Source organism: Pleurodeles waltl, chromosome 1_2, assembly GCF_031143425.1.
Source record: "Pleurodeles waltl isolate 20211129_DDA chromosome 1_2, aPleWal1.hap1.20221129, whole genome shotgun sequence".
Taxonomy (NCBI): Eukaryota; Metazoa; Chordata; class Amphibia; order Caudata; family Salamandridae; genus Pleurodeles; species Pleurodeles waltl.
Genome location: NC_090437.1, coordinates 1,127,419,689 through 1,127,442,697, shown reverse-complemented (window position 1 = coordinate 1,127,442,697; position 23,009 = coordinate 1,127,419,689). Strand labels below are relative to the sequence as shown.

The 23,009-nt window shown below is 40.0% G+C and overlaps 1 protein-coding gene across 1 annotated transcript in view; it reads left to right on the top strand.

Annotated features, from left to right (window-relative positions):
• C1QTNF7 (C1q and TNF related 7) overlaps positions 1-23,009 on the top strand; it is a 148,066-nt gene that overhangs the window by 61,706 nt on the left and 63,351 nt on the right. The window contains exon 2 of the mRNA XM_069202630.1: positions 16,693-16,789. The gene's annotated coding sequence lies outside the window, so the exon portion shown is untranslated. The remainder of the gene's footprint in view (positions 1-16,692; positions 16,790-23,009) is intronic.

The window sequence follows — 23,009 nt, the reverse complement described above, 5'->3', positions numbered from 1 at the left end:
TTGATCCAGGTTCTTTTCAGCCTCCAGATTTGTTGTTTTATCTTTTGTAGTTCTGTATTTCTCTAAGGTGCTTGTTTTCTTTTGTCCTGTTTTGTTTTTCTGAGTGGTTTTAGGATATCAAAAGCACCCTGTAGCCAGTAGTTCTTAATTTACATCATGATCTGACATCAATTAGGGCTGTTGTGACTCAGATTTTGAAATGCAAGCAGTAGGAACAGTGAGCTACTGTTGCTTAATGTAGCTGATATTAGTAGTAACCTTGTGATCAAGTATCTTCGTAACTTCAGCCTCTAGTAGATTTTAGGCAATAGCATGTTGCATTCTGGTACTTCTAATTTTGTTGTTTATGGGTGATGTGGGATAAAAAGGCTAATCTCACTGCATGTGTGCCTCAAGCTAAGTTAATATGTTCTTCAACTACTTTTAGGGCAAGCAGCAGTCATTCAGGAGCTAAAAGTAGTTGCACTTTCTAATTGAATGGTGTGCTGCAGTGGAGGTCTTGGTCTGTAGGGAGCCACAAAGGTCTCAGTCCCGAGCCCTTGGCTGCCTAGAAGAGATTTGGGTCTTAAGACTTTGTGCTGTCTCTAGTGAAAGCATTAGTTGAAAACTACACTTTGGTAATCCTAACAATCACATCACAGCATTTTGCTGCCAGATTATGATGTGATTGCCAGGATTCAAAGGGTGCTGTGCTTCTAATGTAAACATCAGAGAGGTGATAGCGCCAAAAGTATTCTCTTGCAGATTAATGGCAGGCATGTGTGCTGTTCAGAGTTTGCAGCTGCTGTTGTCTGACGGCGTGACTCTTGCGCTTTCTCCTCCCTCATGCATTCCATGTGTGTGACTTGAGAGCAGTGAACACGCAAGGAGAGGGTTGGTGTAGCAAAACAGCAGATGACCTCTAGAGGACTATTTCCAGAGGCACAGGAGAAATGTAATATCTGCAAAATGCTGTGGGTTGATACCAAAATGTGAGAAAAAGCCCACGGAGTTAATACCTGAACAGGCCTTAGCCAAACAAAGCCAATTGTTGAAAAGAATTACCTGAACCACCTTAGAATATATGTTGTGTATTGTGTGTTATGCGTGGTGTATGTTTTGTGATGGCAAGAGTTCTTTATGTAACAAGACCTAAACACAACGGTATTCACAAATCGCGCATGCACCTTTATTTATGTTACTGTGCAGTTATTATAAAATGTTGGATATGCAGCATCTTTTGAACACCAAGTAAAATTTTCTGTGCACACAGACTTTCTTAAAGGTGCTATAAACTGATAACCCTTTACCACGAGCACCTCCTACACAATATTTTGCATAATGTATGCCTTGTAAGTTCACCACTTACACTTGAAAATGTATCTCCTGACTTACTTTCAAAAACTCTATTCAAGGGTACAGTCTAAGGGCCAGATATATCAAGAAAGGGCTTTACGAATCGCAAATAGCGATTTTTAAGAAATCACTATTTCCGAGTCGCAATATGCCATGTAACACTATTGCGATTCGGAATTAGTGATTTCTTAAAATTAGCTATTTGTGGTTTGCAAGGCCCAAATACCGAATCGCAATTTGCGAGAACGCAAATTGCGATTCGGTAATTGAAAATCGCAAATTGCGAGAAACACACCTGGAGGAGCCTGATGACATCACAAGCAGGAAGTGAGTCATCCCAGGCAGTTTGCAGGTGCCACACACAAAGGAGCACTCAGAGAGAGACATCCCAGCCACAGTGAGCAAGTCTCTGAAGAAGGCAGGACTGCAGAACCACCATGGACACCTCTGCACAGGGAAAGGAGAAGGGAGAAAGGAAAAGGAAACTAAAGCTTAGTGAGCAAGAAGTGGAGGTGCTCACAGAGGAGGTGGTGAGGAGCCATGACCGTTTGTTTGGCAAAAGCTCACACCAGGTGCCTGAGAGTGAATAGCGCAGAGTCTGGGCAGACATTCAGACAAAAATCTGCGCTGTGGGAGTTGCGCAGCACTCTGTGGAGGAGATAAAGAAGAGGTGGTACGACCTGCGTTCCCGTGCCAAGGAGAGGGTGGCAAGACGACTGCAGGAGGCAAGGAGCACAGGAGGCGGCCCACCCACCGAGATACCCTCCACCCCAATGGAAGACCTAGTGGAGTTGACACTCCTCCCAGAAGCAGTCAGTGGGGTCACTGACATCGACAGATTCGGCACACCAAGCACCAGTAAAGGTAAGTGCTATATTGAAATGTAACCACATATGTGTATGTACAAGTGCCCCTTAGGAATTAGCAAGTAGGGCAAAGCATTGTGAGAAGTAGTCCATTCCACATCTTAGAAGCGGCACAACAATGCCTTATGGGAGTGGTAGTCCACAAACCAGAGCTGAAAGTAGCACATAGAATGTAATCAGGCAGAGCGACACCCAGAAGAACACAACACCCACAACATTGTGATGAGAAGTAACTGTACATTTATTACGATTGTGTGACCTTTGGTGATACATACATAACTGACATGCTGCACATTGTCGTTGCAGGTGGCCCAGGCCCAGCAGCTTCTGCAAGTGCTGTTGCGGGGGATACTGAAACCCACCCTGCATCTGACTCAAACACCAGTGAGTCACAGAATATAGCGCCCATCAGACGCAGGGCTAGGGCTGTACCGCTACCCAAACTTAGCCAGGACTCTGATGACCTGCAGGATGACGCCCACACACCTTCCCCAGATGGCAGATGCACTGGTATGCAGGAGTCCCAGCCCCAGTGTAGCACAACACCCCGCAGGAGGCCTACGTATGCAGGCGCACAGCATTTTGAAGCAGGAGAGGGACCATCAGTGTTCGATGGCCTGGAATCTGCTATGTTGAAGCAGCAGAGCCTGCAAAACAAGAAAATCTCTGCTTTGCAAAGGCAGATGCAGGCACACAATTCAAACATGGGGGGGCTGCATCGGCAGTTGGAGTGCCTCAATTCGAACCTCACTAAACTGCATGAGGGACAGATCCAAGCCTCGGAGACACCAGGGAGCTGACAAGTGCAGTGAGTGAACTGTGTACTGAGCTGCGCCATGACAGAGTTAGCCACCGCAGGCAGGAGAGACTTTTTATGGGGATGTTTGGCGCTTTTTGTCGCTCTGTTAATCGCCTTGCAAATTCAACAGCCCTCATATCGCGGCGTGCTGTGGCCGCACAGGTGGAGGCAGCGCACAGCAGTAGGGATGTGGCACAAGGACTGGTGCAGATCACAAATGTGCTTGACAATATGCTGGGTAACCGCTCCGCCACACCCAGTGAACTGGGACTGGGGGACACTGAGGACACATCTAGCCTCAGCAGCGTAGCAGTGCCCACAACTGATGCTAGGCGTCGCAGTGCCAGACACAGCACTGCCACTGAGGCAGAAAACAGAGGTGCCAGTGAGGCCACTGCGCACTCGAGTGGCTTGCGTGGCCGTAGAAAGTGAGAGTAATGGCCACAGGGGACTGTTTATCTTTGTGTCATACAGTAAACTATGAATGAATAGTGAGATACTGTTATCTGCTTTTGTTTTTAGTTACATAATCTTACATAAAATTTTGCTGCTAGTGAAATTGATGTTACCTGACATTAAGGTAATACATTTACTAACTACTAGAACAAATGTCAGTGGAGTTGTGTTGTTCTTACTTACATCTGAAATGGTTGTGCGTGATGTCAGCACGCCTTTGCCTGCCCTCTGCTGCCCTGGTCTTGTCTGCTGGCTGTAGAGGTGGTATGGGATCATCATCCTCATCAGATTCAGAATCAGATATTTCTACAGGTATGCCCCTGGTGGTAGCTATATTGTGCAAGATTGCACAAGTAGCCACTATTCTACATGTTGTCTCCGGGCTGTACTGTAGTGCACCTCCACTTTTGTGGCGGCACCCGAAGCGACTCTTCAGCAGCCCAAAGGTGCGCTCCACCACATTTGCGGGTTGCCCTGTGTGCTGCATTGTATCTCCATTCAGCAGGTGTTGTAGGATTGAGGTAGGATGTCATCATGTAGGTGCGCTCTGCGTAGGCACTGTCTCCTGGAAGGAACAGAGGGTATGATGAGTAAGTGAGCCATCTGATGTCACCACGCCATCAATGCGCCAGTGTACAGAGGGTCAATACCTAGTAGATATCCTTATCCAAACTCCCCAGCTAGCAGTCTTGTGTGAATCCCACTGTGGCAAAAGATGTACGAATCACGTGTGCTCCCTGGGTACCTGGCCACGAGATCAGTTATGATATAAGAGGCATTCTATATCACCTGTATATTCATGGAATGTTGGTATTTACGGTTGCGGTACACATACTCTGTAGCTGATGGTGGTCAGATTGCAACATGTGTCCCATCTATGGCACCTGGGATGTGGGGGAACTGTGCTATCTGGTAGAAATCTATTTTTGTCTGCTGTATTTCCTGTGGGGTGTGGGGGAATCTGATCTACTGGTGTATTCTGCTCAGCATGGCGTTGATAAATGCATTGAAAAATCTAGAGAGGGCACTCTGTGATACCCCCCCAGCTGCTGCTATGACCCCTTGATAGCTCCCCGAGGCAAGTAGGTGTAGGGAGCATAATACCTGCACATGGGTGGGTATGCTATTTGTCCTGTGTGTTGTGCGCTGCAGTATGGGTTGTAGCTCAGCTATCAGGTCAAGTATCATGGCTGAGTTTAACCTGTACTTCTCATATATTTCCTCCTCAGTCTGGTCAAAAAGTGTAATGCGCACTCTGAAAATGCGCTCCTGTCTCCTCCTCCCTCTCCTCAAACCTGCCAAGATCCTCATTCTCCTCGCCATGATGTAGAGTGCAGCCATTGTGGAAAAGAGTCTGAGGCATTCTGAGCCTCTTTATATAGGTTGCACCTGGTTACCACCTGGTTTCACTTAGTGGTATTTTGCATGTGCAAAATGCCATTCTGCGAAAAATCGCAATTTGTGATTTTTTGGTGCATCGAATTGCGACTTGGTTTTGAATGTCCCATTTTGCGTCTCGCAATTTCCGACTTGAAATACCGAATTGCTAATTGCGATTCGGTATTTCATGTCGCAAATTGCGAGACGCAAAATGCGAGACGCAAAATGCGACACACAAAACCAGGTCACAACGCAAAAAATCGCTATTTTTGCGATTTCTTATTTTTGGTCTGCAATGCCTTTCATGCATCGCCGACCACGTTTTTGCATTCACAAACGGCCAAATTTAGCGATTTGCACCGTTTGCGAATGCAAGAACGTTTGATACATCTGGCCTTAAGTCTTCTAATTTAGTATGTTAAGTAAGGATTCCATTCTCACAACTTCCTTCCTCTATACCAATTACTGTTTTCTTATGTAATTTTCTTTCTACGGCATCTGGAGTCAACACACACAATGTCACCCAACTATTACCAAACACCTAAAAGAAAGCTAGAGACAATTTTGCCACATTTGTGATTTGACTGCTCTGTTGCTATGTAATGTAATAATCCAGTACACATTTTGAAACAAATTTCATATGTAAATTATAGATGCTGTCGGTACTGAACATTTTCCATAGATTAAACGTTTTAACGCATTCCTGATTTTTCAAGTTATATGCTGCAACAGATTCAGAGTATATTTCTTTTTCAGACAGAGGACTGTATCACTGAAAATTTGCAATGATGCAAACAATAGAGTAAATAAAGTTGAATCCTTTTGGCTTCTGCTGTATTTGCACTAGCCAAAACATGGCACAAACTGCACATTATAATTGCTTTTTATAATATAAAGTAAGTAAAATACACCTTCTTTACTTTTCAATTTGAAGGATGTGGCAATATTTAAGGCAAAATAACGTTGTTCCATTTTAGGTACATCAGTAGTAAAAACTGACAACTTGCTATTATTTTAATGGGTTGTTCACAAATTAGTGTTTAATTGATGGAATTTCTATCATATATTAAAAAATATTTGTTAGCTGAAAAATGTATTCTTAGTACTTAGCAATGGTGCCACAATGTGTGTTTCTTTAATATTTGGCCCAATGTAACATAAAAACGGACAAGCTGTAAAGTAGTGTGAATTGTTCCACCTTTGACTTTGCAACAATGCAAAGTTTCCGTACCAGGGCTGTAGGAGCCACTTTCACACGGTTTTGGATTGTGTAGAATAAGTATTTTTTTTATAGAAAAGGAGGAGTAGCCACTTCTGCAAGATCATGAAAGTTATTGCTTGACTTTGGACGGGCATATTTTCTTGACATGTCCTGGGCAATGCTGCTACCATACCATGCTTGAACTTTAAGTGAATTATGGAAATAAAGGTTTATAAAGTGCAACAACTCACCAGTAAGGGTCTCAAGGCACTAAGGTGGTTTGTCCTCTGGACTTCAGTTGAAGAGCCAGGTTTTAAGGTCCTTCCTGAATTGCGGTAGTGATGTGGTGTAGAGACAGGGTGTTCCAGCTCTTTGCCGTGAGGTAGGTGAAGGATCTCCCACCAGCTGAGGTCTTCTGTATGCGGGGTACGGTGGCTGTTGCTTCTTGCGTGGAGCGGAGAGGTCTGGTGGGTGAGTAGAAGGTGATGCGGTGGTTCAGGTAGAGGAGTCCTTAGTCGTGGAGGGCCTCGTAGGCATTGATGAGGAGCTTGAAGGTAATTGCTTCTTGATAGGGAGCCAGTGGAGGTCTCTTGGGTGATTGGAGATATGTTTGTGGCGGGAAATGTCAAGGATGAGTCTGGCAGAGACGTTTTCGATGTGCTGTAACTTCTTGAGTTTCTTCTGGGTGGTACCGGCGTAGAGGGTGTTGCCATACTGGAGTCTGCTGGTAATCAGGGCATTAGTTACAGTTTTGCTGATCTTTTGAAGAAGTCGGAGTGTGTGAAAGCAGGAGAATGCAACTGAGTTGACTTGGCGGGTCAAGGTGAGTGATGGAAAGGTTTCCTCATTTTTTTAAGGACATTCTAACCTTTTTTGACGATAAATTAAAGTAGTTGACCAAGTTATTCTTCATAACAGGCTGACAAATGTTTTCCACAAATTGTCCTAGTCTTGGTTTTCCTGCAGTACGATGAATGTCTATGTTAAAGAAGATATATTTTAAATAAGTACTCCAGGATCCCTGCACAGAGGCAGGACTATTCAGTGCCTATGATTTCAATGGAGATTCCCCTAAGAGAGAATTAGCATTACATGGAGGAAATCATTCCTTACTGATACTTGTCTGTTTAACAGGAAGATTTTATGTTGGTGTGTCTGTAATGTGATTCAGCTGTGTCCTTTTCTGTTGGGAAAAAATACTTAGTTTTATTTTACACTTGTTTGTTGGTAGTTGGTGGAGGAGGAGGAAGTTTGATTAGTTTTTAAACTGTTTCAGGTTGAGTTTTTTATAGTCTTTGTTCAGGTGTATAGGTTTTGTCATTTCTATGCAGTTTGGTATTTTCTCGATGTTGCAGTTATTCGTTTGCTGTACCTATATTAGAAGACATTAGAGTAGTAGAGTGTTACGCACAATTATGCACACTCCCAAAAGAAGCCAGGAAATAGCGAAATGTTCCTCTACAAAGTATTGTGAAAAATATTTCGCCTACACTGTATCCATGCTTTATGGGTGTCAATGTAGAAACAGTCTCAATGCATGTACACATTAACTTATGCATAAAGTAGGTGATGGATTCAGCATTCATTTCTTATACACAATAAACACGTCAGTTAAAATCTTTTTATGCGCTTCAGCAACACTTGCTGCTGCATTTCCAAGCTTCACAGTCAAAGAGGTCACCCGATTGAGTCCTCTTAATAGAAACAAAAGCATTAGGCATTATAGACTCTATGTCCGCCAGCAACACATTCCTTAGGCATTGGTATCTCGCTGCCCAGATTTTCAAATTCTCCTTCTTTGGTGTGTAAAGTGGAATTTCGGTTTTTTTCTATATCTGGATTTCATTTCTCAAGCCAATCCACTATTTATTCTCAGAGTTCTGCTTCTGCGCTCTCTCTGTCTGCGAGGAAGGTCTGGTGCGCTCTGAAGTGACTGATAGTGCTTTAAAAAACTGTGAAGTAAATTAATAAATAAGGTCACAGCCATAGTCATATAACAATCCAGCATTTAGTGCATAAGCACCTCACCAACAATGTCTGCAGTTAGCCAGATTCCTATCTAGCTTTTACTTTGTATTGCGAATATATAACTCACTCAACAAAGAGGAAGGTCAGTAAAACTTGTGATGAAGAACAAGGAGGAAATCACCCTCAAAAACTGAAACATGTCTGATCTTTATTATAATCTAGGTGGAGCAAAATTGACACATGACTTGAAGCATCAACTTTGCACCAACTGATTATAAGTTGTTTGGTCTTACCTTATCCAGTTTTACAGATAATGGGAGAACCAAACACAATTTTGTTTCGTCAGAAAACCCTGCTGGAAATACCGCAGAAGACAGCCAAGTCTGATTCCACTTTGTTTTTTAAGGCTACAGTGGGAACCATCGAGTGTGTGCCCCTGTTAGAAAATAAACTTCTCATTACCTCCTCTGCTCTCCCTCAACTTCTCTGTCGCCCCACCCCATGAATCAGCCTTTGCATGCATTTACCTACTTTTCAGTGCAAGTGGTAAATGTATGTGGAAATACTCAATGGAATTCTGTGTGTATTTACGGATGGAAAACTCAGCTCTACAAGTAATTCCCCATTTCATGGAAGTTTTATACGTAATTGCACTGCACAGGGGCACTTTTACTACAAAGTAAGAATACATTTGTGTGCAAACTTACTGCACAGTAAAATCACCCCTCTACCATGGAACCCGTAACTGGGACCAAAGTAGGACTTTGTCTACTTTACAAAAAGGTGTATGAATTTGATTTTACTCTTCTAAGCAATACGGATCTGAAGGTGAGCACTCAGCGATGATTATAGTAACAATGCATTGTTTGTAATTCTGGTATGTTATTCCTTATGTTTCCTTTATCCTAAATTCCCATTCCCTCTTTTTAGGTCTGACTTTATGCACTCAAAAAACATAAATAAAAATGCATGCATATATGTATTCAAAGTCAGCAGTACCTTTTAGTTATGTCACACTATTAATATTTTACTGGAATGTGCACTAAACTAAAAAGAATTGCTGTACTTGTGCCACATACAACTGCCTACTTTAACAAATATATGCAACAATTATTTTTTCAATTTTACAAATTTTATGTCAGGATATTTTTGCCATGTTTCAGAGGTGCTTTTTGTTCCTTTTAATATATTTGGCATATGCTGGGTCAAATAAATAAATAAATCACCATCTCTACAGCTTGCCACAACCAGTTCTATTGGCTATGTCAATACTTGCTTATTTAAGCAAGTACGATCATGCTTTATAATAACTAATATTTAATGTTCTTACATTCTCCAGTGTTGTACATAATGCTTATCTATTATTAAATCCTAATAAAAAAACAAGAAACAAAAACAAAACTCAATTGTCTTCTGCTCTTTGTCTTTGTATTCTTCTAAATGAAAAATCCAGCAGGGATGGCTCCAACCATCTAAGGAAGGCTAGCAGCTTTCAAGAGAAGTGGTGGAACTTTAAGTTTGAGCCAGGTCACAGCAGAATTTGTCACTTAAAAGTGATTTACAATATTCTACATAAAAATTAATTAAAATATATGCCACAATCTACTACGTTTTGTTAATGTTACTAAACCTCGCAGTGAGTCTCCCACAGACATAAGATTTGAATTCTTTTAAAAGTAAAATGTTGCATAGTTTACAACAAATTTAGCTTTTTCATACTTAGTGGCTTAAATGTGAAGCATTAACCCTGCAACCAGAATGACTGATGCCACATGTTACAATAATTAATGGATGTAGCATTAGCACATCACTATGAATTTTTCTCTGAATAAGAAGTAACTGTGTTTGTACACTGATTTTCAAATATTTTCCTCCCAGATAAAATCTACACACTTTTCAATCACTAAATGCTCCCAGAGAAAAAGAAAGGAGTATATTTTCTCAAAATAATCATTTTGGTCTCTAACACCTATTAGCAGTGAGATTATTATATGGGAGAATTCATAGTTAGGGCCCAAAGATGATTCTAAGCACATATAGCATGTTCCAATATTTAGCTTATGTTGTTACACTTCCTCTAGGGACATGGAAAATGTGTGTAATAACTTTAAATGAGGTGCAATAGCTCTCACTCCCATCTATGTGGTGTTGTTTGAAATCCTTACTGAGTTGCACGAGGGAGAGCGTACAGCACCACCTGGGCGAGAGAGCGTTTCAGATTTCCAGAATAGTAGGAGGTATCTTGACTTAGAATTAAGGTAAAATTGTACAATATTTTTCTTCAGATAATAAGCATAATTCCTACAGGGCTTACACATTTTAAGCATATTAATGATGGCGAGCATCAGCTTGACGATCAGGACTTTTGCAAATTTTTTATTGCTTGATCACTGTTTTCCTCACTCTCCTTTTTATGCACAAATGGTGTTTAAAAGGCCAGCATTACTGTACATCTTTGTCTCGCAGGAGACTTGGTTTGAGCAGAACATGGCTTGCTGGACACTGGTATGTTCATAACATACAACAATGCCCTAACAGGGAAACACAAATTATTTATATATCATAAAGCAACACAGGTGAAAAACAAACAAACTACTTATTCATACAAATATAATATTCATTTATTCACTTATATATAAATATCAATTTAATGTATTCATCCTATAAGGACAGCCCATCTAATAAAACAACACACCAAAAGAAAAGTAGTGTGAGAGAAACTATTTACCCTGCAAAGAAACAGCTGAAAAGATCCTCCGTCACCAGTTACATGTTCACCTGATATTTCAATGGAACTAATTTTTAACGAAATTAGGACACACAAACCATATATGGAATAGTCCAATAAATATGTGCAAATTTTAGACGATAATTGGTCAGGCATGGAAAAGAGAGCAGTGGTTGTTGACCAAAGAGTTGAAGAACTTCAGAACTCAGCCTGACAATTCTCCTTGCTGTGAGTGAAAGTATCTTGACTCAAAAAACAGGTAAAACATTTAGAAAACTGTAATAGTACAAACAATCTAGGAATTCATGTCCTACCGGAGGGTTCAGAGGTAGACAACCCCAACATCTTCATTCAGTCCTTCATTCCTCAGCTTTTACAAATGTCAGCTTCACCATCTTTAAATATCCAAAGATCACACACTTTAGGTCGTAGGCCTAATTTATCAGTTCCCCCTTCAAAACCTACAGGGATAATCATGTTTTCCTTGAAAATACTGATCTACTGAAAGTAATTCTGGCAGCAAAAAAATAAATCAAATCTCTTGGTTAGGAAATAACTGTTTCACTCAAGATCTTACCAGTGCTACTGCTGACAGATGGAAAATATTTTTTAGAGATGTTCCAGTATTGAGATCATTAAATGCAAGATTCGACCTTTTCCATCCAAGTCACTTTAAATGGACTTTTGGGAAAAAACAACAATGTATGAAGATCCTGTTATGCTGAAAAAGGTTCTTGGGTATTTTAGAGGATAGAGTATGGACTTGATTTGAAGTTCTACAATGTTTTACTCTCACTTGTTGCCATAATTAGCATATAGCAACCAGTTGGTTTTGTACATCGAGGTTGTTGGTATGTACATAACCTTATCCTTCTTTCTTTGTGGGTACTCTCCTCAGATTAGTTGCTGTGTTTGTTTTCATTTCCTCCACCTTGTTTACATCCTCCCTTGTCTTGCCCTGAAGCCCCAACGTGTCATTTTCTTCATGTGGTTTCACCATCCTCAACGTTTTGAAAATATTTGCCTTTTTTATCTTTCTTTTGTTTTATTTTTTATCCCTTTCTTCCCTTCTTTTTCTATCATCTATCCTTTTTCTTATCTGGTTTGCTGAATGTATCCTATGTATTCATCTCCCTAAGCATGATTATTTACAATTTCTTCACTTCCCGTGTTGGCATTTGTCTTCTTATATTGTTATCATGTATAATTGGTCTTTAATGATAACACACTTTAAATGTACTTTTTTGTGTCATCTCTCCGTATGTCGGGCAGCTTGGTTCACCTGTAAAGCATCAACTGGTTTATTTGCTTCTGTCTGAGTTAGAGGCTGAAAGAGTCTTATTAAATGGAGTATAATGCACTAAAACTCAAGAGGGTTTGCATGGGCAATGTGTTTTTGTCACCAAGTTCTGGGGAAGAGAATGGAGTGGTAATATAATTTGATAAAACGTTTAGTATTAAACTTCCTTTTTAGGAAAATGATGGAGAAGGGCACTGAATAGTTGGTAAAATATCTGTTAACAACCTCCTAAAAACTGGATTTAACATATGTTGCCCAACATAAGTAGATAAGGTTTTCAAGTGCAGTAATAACAAAAACCTATTAAATATTCAGATGGTTAATTGATCCTTGGTGGAGATTGTAATCTTCTTGCTGACCTCTTTATAGATGGATATTCGGCTGTATTTTATGTTCTTAGTTCAATGCAGAAACTATTTATTATCATTATGGCCCTCATTAAGAGTTTGGTGGGCGGTGGAGGCTGCCCACCAAACTCTTCCTGCCTTCAGACCTCCTGTGCGGCCTGAATCCCGCCGGCCCTAATAGGACTTCACTGCAGGTCTGGTGGGCAGAAACAGTGTTTCCGCCCGCTGGCCCTGCAGTGAACAGGGCCTTAACATTGAGCTGGTGTCAATGTGGCGGTGCGGTGGGTGCAGCTGCACCTATCGCGCATTCCACTGCCTGTAATTCAGGCAGTGGTATGCACGATGGGGCTGTGCATGGGGGCTCCTGCACTGCCCATGCCTAGTGCATGAGCAGTGCAGGGGATCCCAGGAGTCCCTGATGCCCCTATTCCACTAGTCTTTCCATGGTGGTGTAAACTGCCATGGAAAGGCTGGCGGAGGGGGACTCATGATCCCCAGGGTAACGCTGCAAGCAGCGCCGCTCTGGAGGATGAAAACCACCAGGACCACTGGGACCACCGGGACCGCCAGGCTTCTGGCTTTCAGCAGCCTGGCAGTGTTGGTGGTCCGACAGTGCCGACAGTGGCGGCTCCGCCACAGTCATAATGTGGCAGTCCCACTGCCAGCCTGTTGGCGATGGGACTGCCACCGTGAGTCTGGCAGTCATGTGACTTCCAGACTCGTAATGAGGGCCTATATCTTAGACAGAGCTTACTGATGTTTAAAGACTTTGGGCCTCATTATGGGGTTGACGGTCCCACCACGGGACCACCAAACTCACAGGGAGGACACCACCCTCTTAGCGGTGGCGTTCCTCCCGAACGTATCAATCTTGTAATGTGGCAGTTGGACTGCCATAGTAGCAGCGGTCTGACTGCCACTGCGGGGCTGGCAGCCATAGGACCACCAGCCTCATAATGAAGCCATTTGTAACCCCACTTTAGAGAATATGCTTTCTTTTAACGTGTCCATTTTTCAGAGTCAATGTTTTACAAAGTTCTGTAACAAAACCTTTATTCCAACATACAATTAATGAAGAAATGGACTCTAAAATAGTCCCTAATCATTCTTTGATTATATTGGACCTTGATTTTCTATCTATTACCAAAGGTAATAGAAGAAGGAGGCTTAATACTGCTCTCTTCTATTAGATACTACATCTATTAATTTGTTTAACATTTTAAAAAAAGCATTTTTTTCTTCATGTATGACCGGTGATTCAGTACTACTGAAATGGTATATATTTAATGCCAGGGTCAGAGGCTTCATCATTGACTCTTGCTCAAAACGAAAAGAGTGGCTGCTAAAAAAATTACTGATATCATGAAAAATATTAAGGAATTGGAGCATACTTACTTCTCATCTAAGTCTAAAATGTGTTTAGATGAATTAATTAAACTCAAAATTTATTTTATTAAATATCTACAGAAAATGAAAATTCTTTTTCACTTAGATCTACTGTAAGATTTGACAGGACAAAACAATACACATAAGCTTCTGGATAATTAGCTCAAAATTGAGAAAGAGAAGGTTCAAATGAACTCTATTTTAAAGACAATGGTAAATTAGTTTCACGGATTCTGAGATCCTTGATACAAAAAAAAAAATAACAAGACTGGTACACCCTTGAAAATATATGTTCAGATGAAAATATAATACAAATACTTCATGGATATGTTAAAAATACTTACAAGGATGTGTTGCCTTCCGAAGCTGATATTTCATTAACAAAAATAATTATAGTGTCTAATTCAATTAGGTACCTGGTCCTGATGGATGTATCATAGAAGTTTGTTTACTTTTTTCTGATTTACTTTTCCTCAGATTACTGGAAGTATTTCAGTACTCAATAACGAAGCTAAAGGCTCATTCCAGGATGTATAATTCCTAAGGAAGATAAAGCTCTTACAAAGTTTACAAATTATAGACCTATGCCTATAGTGAACACAGATTATATGATCTTTGGTAAAATCATTGCCTTTAGATTAGACCCTCTTTTACCAAAAACTGCTAGGAAAGGAGCAGTTGGGTTTTGTCAAAGGTAGATTAATTTCTGAAATTATTAGATTGATATTTTAAATAAATCTAATACACATACTTCTCCCTTAGCTGCAATATCTCTGGATGCAGAAAACCCTTTTGATTGCATGGATTATTTTTTATGTTTCACACCTAAACATGGTTTTATTTTAGTTTTGAAATTATCATTATTAATTTAATTAAAATGTAATATTTGTCAACTCACACCTAGGTTTTTGTCACTGAATTAATTTCTTCTTCTTTCAAACTATGTACAGGAGTAAGACAAGGCTGTCTTTTATCATCCTTATTATTCATTTTAGCATTACAACTTTTCTTATTCAAGTTAAGACAAAACATTAACTTTCAAGGTTTTAAGTATGGTGATCAACAAGTTAAAATGTTGGCTTATGTAGACAATATTTTGTTATTGTTATGCAACCTGGAACAAATTATTACAGTTTTTATGGCTGAGGTAAATGTTTCTTTAGTGCCAAGTTATAAATCAAACTGATTTTTCCATTAAACAAATTATGTGTTAGTCATCATTTTAAATGGATAACAGGGAAGTTCAAATACCTAGGTTTGTGGTTTGTCAGTTCAGGTAAAGAAACTGCCAAGTTAGATTTTAAAGTCTTTTCTGAAAAGATTAAATCCATAATCACTAAATGAATTCCTCTCGATATATCATGGTGAGGTCGCTAACATTCTATTACAATTATAGTAGTACCCATGATTCTGTTTTTTCATATTCCTATTGAAAATCCGGCATGCTCTTATAAGAAATTATATTGATTTCTAATGGCATTTGAGTCGAATGGGAAAAACCTTGTTTTCCCCTTTCTATTCTGAAGCAGAATAACCAAGATGGGGTGTTAATTTTCCAGACTTCCATATTTATCATAATTTATTTTTTCCTAAATCAATCTTCAAACTAGTTGAGCAATGAAAATACCTCATATGATGTAGAAAACATTATATTTCACCCTTTTCATTCATTACTTTCTTGTCATTCACTTAGAGATCCATCACATTGCCTAAAACGCTTGTAGGTTATTACAAACTTTGTGCTTCCTACAACAGGACAGCAAGGATCTTTTTCTGCAGTTGGCAGTCTTGTATACCGATTGTATCAAGATAACTAATAAACAAATATTCTGTATATTCTGGCACCCACAGAGAGATAAAGGTCTGTTATGAGAAAATTAACTATAGACATAATCCAAAACACATGATTTTTCTTTGACAGTCCTGTTTCCAATTTCCATTGTCATATGAGAAATAATTTCATGATTTAGTCACAGTTGTTTTAATTTATTCAAATTAACTACAATGTTATAGCATGGCTATTTTTATTTACTGATAACCTCCCTCTTGTTTAATGTTCATGGGCTAGCATCATCGTTATTTATAGAGTTTTCACTACTTCTAATGTTCACAGAGAAAAACACAGTTTTAATTATTATGGGAAAGAGAATGTAGCACTACCTTGTCAATACATATGTGGAACAAGATTTGGTCAAAAATATGTAAATCTTCTGGAGCTACTAATGTTAATTATTTTGTAATTATAATAGGATCCTACTAGATTAATAATCTACCATAATAAATTATTTATTACAGTCCACATGTTGGACCTGCAACTGTACTTTGACTGATTTGAAACACATGTTCTTTTCACGACACTACACCCTTATCTTTTGGATGAAGGTTTGGAGACAAATTAATCTTATTTTTGTAACTAACATTCTTTTTACCTATGAGAATGTATTTTTGGAATGTTTGGGATATTTATCTCATGACTGGAAACAGTTATTACAATTGTTGATTTGTTACTGGTAGTTGCCTTTGAACAAATTACAAAAAAATGGAAACATCCAAAGAAATAGCATACAAGGCAAAGTGGTTTGTTGTTTGTTACTACCACAGATTGGATAGGGCTTGTGTTATACTTGCTTGCTTCAGCTATCAAGCATGTATCCCTATTGTTGCCTGTTACTGTTTTATTCAACAACAAATCTAGATCATATATTCCCCATCAGATTTTCGTTGACGAAGTTTCTAAGTTGCCTTAACATTTTTGATGTTTAATGTTTTCTAATGTTGACAAATGCTTGACATGTTTGATGTTTCCTAATTATAAGTAAATGCATTATTACTTATTGCTATTTTTTCACTATTTGTGCATTGTTATATTGTTTTACCTGATATTGTTTTACTTTCATTATTCTATTATATCTTTTATCTATTTTAGATTAAATAAATCATTGTCTTCAAGTCATCAAGGTCAAATGAAGGTGCTCTGCTGACTCCTGTAGAAACCACATTCTGAGTTCCACTAAATACATGAGGTTTGTCACTGCAACACACAGAACAACCCAAGATGATTCTGACTGCCTATCAATGCACAGAAATAAATGGGGTATTCAATATTTAACAAATATACACACTGCACGGCTTCCCGATGGATTGACAAATCAAAAAATGGTTTATAGGAGGAATGCATGTTTTACAGATAAAACAGAGAATTATATCTGCACATAGGAACACCCTGACAGGTCACATGTTCGGCAAGGAGAAAGAAGTTCAAACTTCCTGTTGAAGACATTCACTCAGACAAAACAATAATGAAAGTTAGCCACAAGCAATCATTGTCAGCATTACATCAGCTGCCAAGCATCGCAGCTAAATATAAAGCAGTGCATGGAAATGTTGACATTTAAAAGGAACAGAGTTTTTAAAAAGAAGGGCTACTTGAGAGGTTCACTTGAGAATACATTTCCGAAATTTACAAAAACATTTCGATAAAGTGTATCTCATTCTCTGTTTCGAATTAAAATAACACAGGATAGCTAGATCGTGATATATATTTTGAACTAGTGTCATGATGGGTACAAAAAAAGCAAATAATTATTTTTCTTCCAGCCTAAATTTTAACTCATGTTCATCAGCTCCAGCTGGGAGCTTATTTTAAATTTACTGTGTCATTTTCATCTCAGTGATGCTCCTTGTTAGGAGCTCATTCTGAGTGGCCCTGGGTAACTCTCTCGGTAATCCTTCACTGGCAATAATATACGGAACTGGTAATAGTGACGTGTGAGATTACCATACAGTTCGAAGCTGGTGCTGGGAAACTGGGAATTTTAGTGGGAATTAGTGTAAATTGTCCTGCAGGAGAAAACGCTGGGGGAGACATCAGGAGTGTAAACATTGTTACCCTAATAATGGCCTATCAAGATTACCCAGACCTAGAAATCATGGCTTCCTTTTTAAATGTATAATTTCTATGTATTCCAACATACCCGAATCAAGCAGGAGTTTCCAGATTTTTAAGAGAAAGAATAGTTTATTTCAGCAGACTTCTGCCTGAATTTGCCTCTGCTTCAATTAAATTCTATAGGGAAAAGACAGTCCCCAAATTTTATTTTCAAAATCTCTCTCTTTCTCTTTTCAAAATGTTGACATGTGTAGGTTTGACTTTGCTAACATCCTACTGATCAGGGATCTGTTGAAATCCTCACTGAAGGAGTTCCACAGAGCTCCTCCATATGTACAGTACTGTTGAAGGGCTTACAGAACCTCTAACAAGTTTGAACAGCCCAAAATGGTGCTGCGAGTGGAGCATATTGATAAATGGCATTGGAGGAACTGGGATATTTTGGCAAACATACAGTTCGCAGTAAATGAAGGCACAACATAATTAAATCATTAGACACATAAATGGCCTATTTACAAAAATGATTCAGTTGAAAGCTAGTCAGTTCTGTAAAGTTGTATAGAAGTCAGTCCATAATTTATTTGTAATGATGTGTGAGAGCTGTAACCAGCAATATGAGGAGTTCAGTCAGATAACACTGCAGTGTCTGAAATCAGTGCTGATTTCTAATGGTAGCTGCAGTATGTATGGAAATCAGCAGGAAGCTTTATGTAGCCAAAATTGTTACGCTTGCAAACAGGAGGTCACATAGTGATCTTGCTATGGCCTGTTGAGCTGCAGCAGAGATAATCTTAGGAAGCCTATTAAGAAAAAGAAATATCATAATGGTCATTTTAGAAAGATCTGACACATGCTTACAGTGACATTTTGTGAATGACTGTTGGAACTCACAATGGCCTTACTAGAGATGCCTCCTAGTAAAATTTAATGACAGATGGTCAGCTACTGGCAGCCATCTGAGGAAGGCACTGGGAGTCTTTGAAGAAGCTAAAAGATGGAAACTATTTTGCAGAAGTCGTCTAATGCCAGCAAACAATGCAAATTAGCATTGTGAGATGCTAGGAGTGTGGTGAACACAACCTTTAAAATACATTGTTAGACGCCTGCATGGTCTGAGTTATTTAGGATGGCACTCTCTTCGAAATGATGGATTACAAGGCTGCTCAAGATGCAAATGCAACATTCCGTTTCATACATGTACTTACAAGATAACTGTTAGAAATTGGGTTTCTGGTTGCCAGAAGTATGTGCCCTGTCCAAGCAGGAACCCCAATCCTGGTCAGGGTAAGTCACAAACACACCCTAAATTAACCTGTGCTCATCCCCTGGTAGCTTGGCACAGACCAGTCAGTCTTAGGAAGCAATTGTGCAACAATTCAAACAGTAAATCAGTGAAAACACCACACAAAAAATACCACCGCTGGTTAGAACAATAGAACATAATTTAATAAATAAAACAAGGCCACCACGACTACAATCAATAAGTAGGCCTTGAGTAACTTTTTAAATAATAAACTGTGAAAAGTCAGTAAGAAGCCAAAAAAGCACCAACCGCAGCTGTCTGGTCTGCATCAGTCTAGGAAAAAGTCAAAAGTTCAGACCAACGGCAATGGAGTGAGGGCCCGCTACAGAGACACACTGGGGCCCGATGAACCAAAGTACCTTAGAATAATAGTGCAGGAGCATTATAGTGGTTTGTAACCACGCTGTCAAGGAGATACATCAATTTTCCTCACAGAGTCAAGCAGATGCATCAAAGTTCCCCACATAGCAGTGGTGATGCTTCAGAGCTGAGATGAGATGGAGTTTGGGTGCAAGAGCTGGCCACATCGAGGTGATGCCTTGATTCCATTGAGCACAGTGGCTGCTATGCGGAGTTCATCATTGTCGTCGATGGGTAAGCAGGAGCCTTGCACCAAAGGAAACACCACAGTGCTGGTTCCCACAGCGATGCAGTGGTTTTATCCACTCAATGGCAGACATGTGCCAGTTCTGTCAGTGCAAGAGCTAGGATGCAGTGGTTCTGATGGAGCAGCACCTGAAGATTTACCTCCAAGGGTCCAGGAATGGTGGACACCACTTGGAAGTTCAGGCTCATAGTTGGCAGAGTCCAGTTGGGTTGGTTGGAAGTATTTTATGTCTGTTAGGCTTCAGAAAACAGGAGACCAGACAGCTGGCCCTTGAACTCACTCTGGGTTCAAGTGATTTGGGTTCAGTTCTTGCCTAGGCAAGGAGAGCAGCAGGCAGCACAGCAAGAAAGCAGTTCTTCCAGAGCAGCAGTCCTTCAGCAGCACACCAGTCCCTCTTCCTGGCAGAGTATCCAAAGGTCCAGAAGTCTACTGGGTTGGTAGGGTCTGAGGTCCACTTCTTATACCCAGTGGTGTCTTTGAAGTGTGGGAGACTTCAAACAAGCCTTTGAAGTGCACAGAGGTCCTCCCTTTCTGCCCCGCCTCAAGACTCACCACAGGGGGTATCCAGCCCTTTGTGTGGAGACAGAACACAGCCTATCCAGGTGTAACTGTGAGGCTGTGCCTAGCTTCTCCCTCCCATCCTGCCTAGGATGGCCCGTCAGGATGTAATTGGTTCATCAAGTCCCTTGTACACTCCCTGGCTCGCTAGACGGAATACACAAATCCCAGCCAAGTGATCGGAGACAGGCCGCAGGCGCACAGGGCTAAGAGCAGGAAAATGTCCGCATTCTAACAGTGGCATTTTCAAAATTGTAACAATAAATCAGAATTTACCATTAAAGAGGATTTATTATTACAATTCCATAAGTACAAAACCTGACATATCAACCTCTTCTCATTTAGGAATTATAGCTTATTAAATGTAATAAGGAATTCCCAGTGTTTCCCTATAAGAAGAGTAGGCCTCACAGTAGTGAAAAATAAATTTGGGAGATGTGCACTACCAAGACATGTAAAATGTAGACATACATGTCCGATATTTTTACTACAGAGCACCCTGCCCTACGGGCTACCTAGGGAGTAGCTTAGGGGGGATTTATATCCAATGAAAGTGGGTTTTTAAGGCTGGGCAAGGGTTTTGAAGGGGTTTAAATGCCAACTTGACATGGCGGTGTGATATCGCATTCAGCCTGGGACATGTTTTAAAGTGCTACTTAAGTGAGGGGCATAAGCATTGCTGCAGGCTCACCAGTAGCATTTAATTTACAGGCCCAGGGCACATGTAGTGCACTTTACTAGGTGCTTATAAGTAAATTAAATATGCCAAATGGGGTTATGCCAGTCTTGCCATGTAGTGAGCACATGCACTTTAGCACAGGTTAGCAGTGCTAAAGTGCACAGAGTCCTAAAGCCAGCAAAAAAGAATTCAGCAAAAAGCAGAGGGAAAACGTAAAAGGTTTGGGGTGGCCCTGCAGAGAGGGCCATTTCTAACAACAACAGAGAAAAAAAAGTGGACTGGTTGCCTACCTGCTTACCCATTTATTACTATTATTATGAGCCGCAGTTTAGGTCCAAAATGGATCAAGTGACTGTAGTCATTTGCTGATTTAGTTCTGGCATCAGGACAGAAGTGAGAGGCTTTAATGTTACTAATCACAATACATTTGGCATACAAAGGTATCCACCAGCTGTCTAGTTCACAGTTAGCAGAGAAAACCAACCCATTCAAGATGCTGGGAGAGGTTTTATATTGAGTGGCCTGTGAATGAAAACATGACCCATTACAGGTCCCTTTTTAATGTGAGCTCACAGGGAAAATTTAATGGATTGAGTATTTTGTTTTCTGGTTGAATGAACTGCTACAATGCTGTCAGTTTAACAAAATCACTAATAATGTAATAATGACTAATAGAGTTATTGATGCTTACCAGTCAATATTCTGTAGGCACACAGAATTATGCATGAGTCAACATAGAGTAGGCCAGAAATGATGATCCAATTACAAGAAGAACATTAAAGCAAGCAAGGTAGAAAAGAAAAAGAAAGCATTCAGATAATATATTTAAAAGTAAAACAAATGAAAACAGAAAATAGGACAAGAGGTCCCAATGAAAGAGACAGTTGTAGTAGGGACAAACAGAACACAAATGGTATAAAAATATCTACCATTGATGTGGCCAGGCTTATGCACACAAGCACACGTAAGTAAGTGAGTAAATATTATTAATTAAAACCATAAACATACAATAAAAACAGTAAAAATCACATTTATGGGCTTACATGTACAGCAGCCATTTACCAAATCTCTTATAGTAACTGGTGATGGTTTTGTAGATATAACAGGGTTTGGGGTACACACATAATGACCAATGAATTCATCCAACCATTTTTAGGAATAAGAATTCTAACTAATTGCTAAACCATCCACAAATGCCTCACACCTGGGCACTTGCACATAATATGCGTGGTTTAATGATAGCATGGGAGGGTCAAGCCTCTGCTGGCCCCCATATACTCAGCCTAAATAAAAAAGTGTGTTGTCTGTGTTTACATACAGAAACCAGACAAATAGTCATTCTAAAAGCGCATTGCACACATGAGGGGCAGAATTATAACTGAAACAATAGATGGGTCAAACCTCTCCTGATCCCCCAGATATCCAGCCCAACTAGAAACTGCGTTGTGCAAGCTTACGTACAGGCAACCCATCAAACTGAAAGTGCATTGTGCAAGTGTAATTGACTAAATTAATACTCCATGGACTGCGTCCCTCTTCAGGCCAGTGGGGTCAGAAACAAACTCTAATGTTCAATGATCCTCGCGTCCTGTCTCTAACAACCCAACCATAAATAATTCTTAAAAACATTGTTAACCACTGGGTAAGAAGTACAAAAAAACACTAATCATGCAATAAACTGTACTAGGTGAAAGGTCGGTAAAGGGAGCAATGGTCTTCAGACCCTGCCCCTAGCAATCCTACCATATACAAGAGATTACGGCACATCTTTGACTGCATAGAACGCACCGCAATTAGTAGGGTATGTGATTTTGGTGACAATAGGGAGGGGGATAGTAAATAATAAAGCAGCCCTCCTCAATACCCCTTACCCTGGTTAGACCCTCAGCGATGATTTTAAACGCTTAATAAAAATTGCTAAGAATTGCACCAGCCGGACATTCAATGTATAATTATGAGGATTTAGGGTCTCTATAGCTGCTCACCTACAGGGTCTGACACCCAGGGCTAAGTATTCTTTGTTCAGCAGGACCCTTCGATCAAGCACACTTGTTTTGCAATGGTCCAAGGTTTTGTGAAACCTGCAAATAATATTTATTTCTTGCAGCGTCTCAGCAGAAGGCATGCTATCTTGACAAGAGGTAAGGGCCGTTAAGTCAAAGCTCACAACATATTCAGTTCTCCCAACTCAATGGAAACGTGTCTGA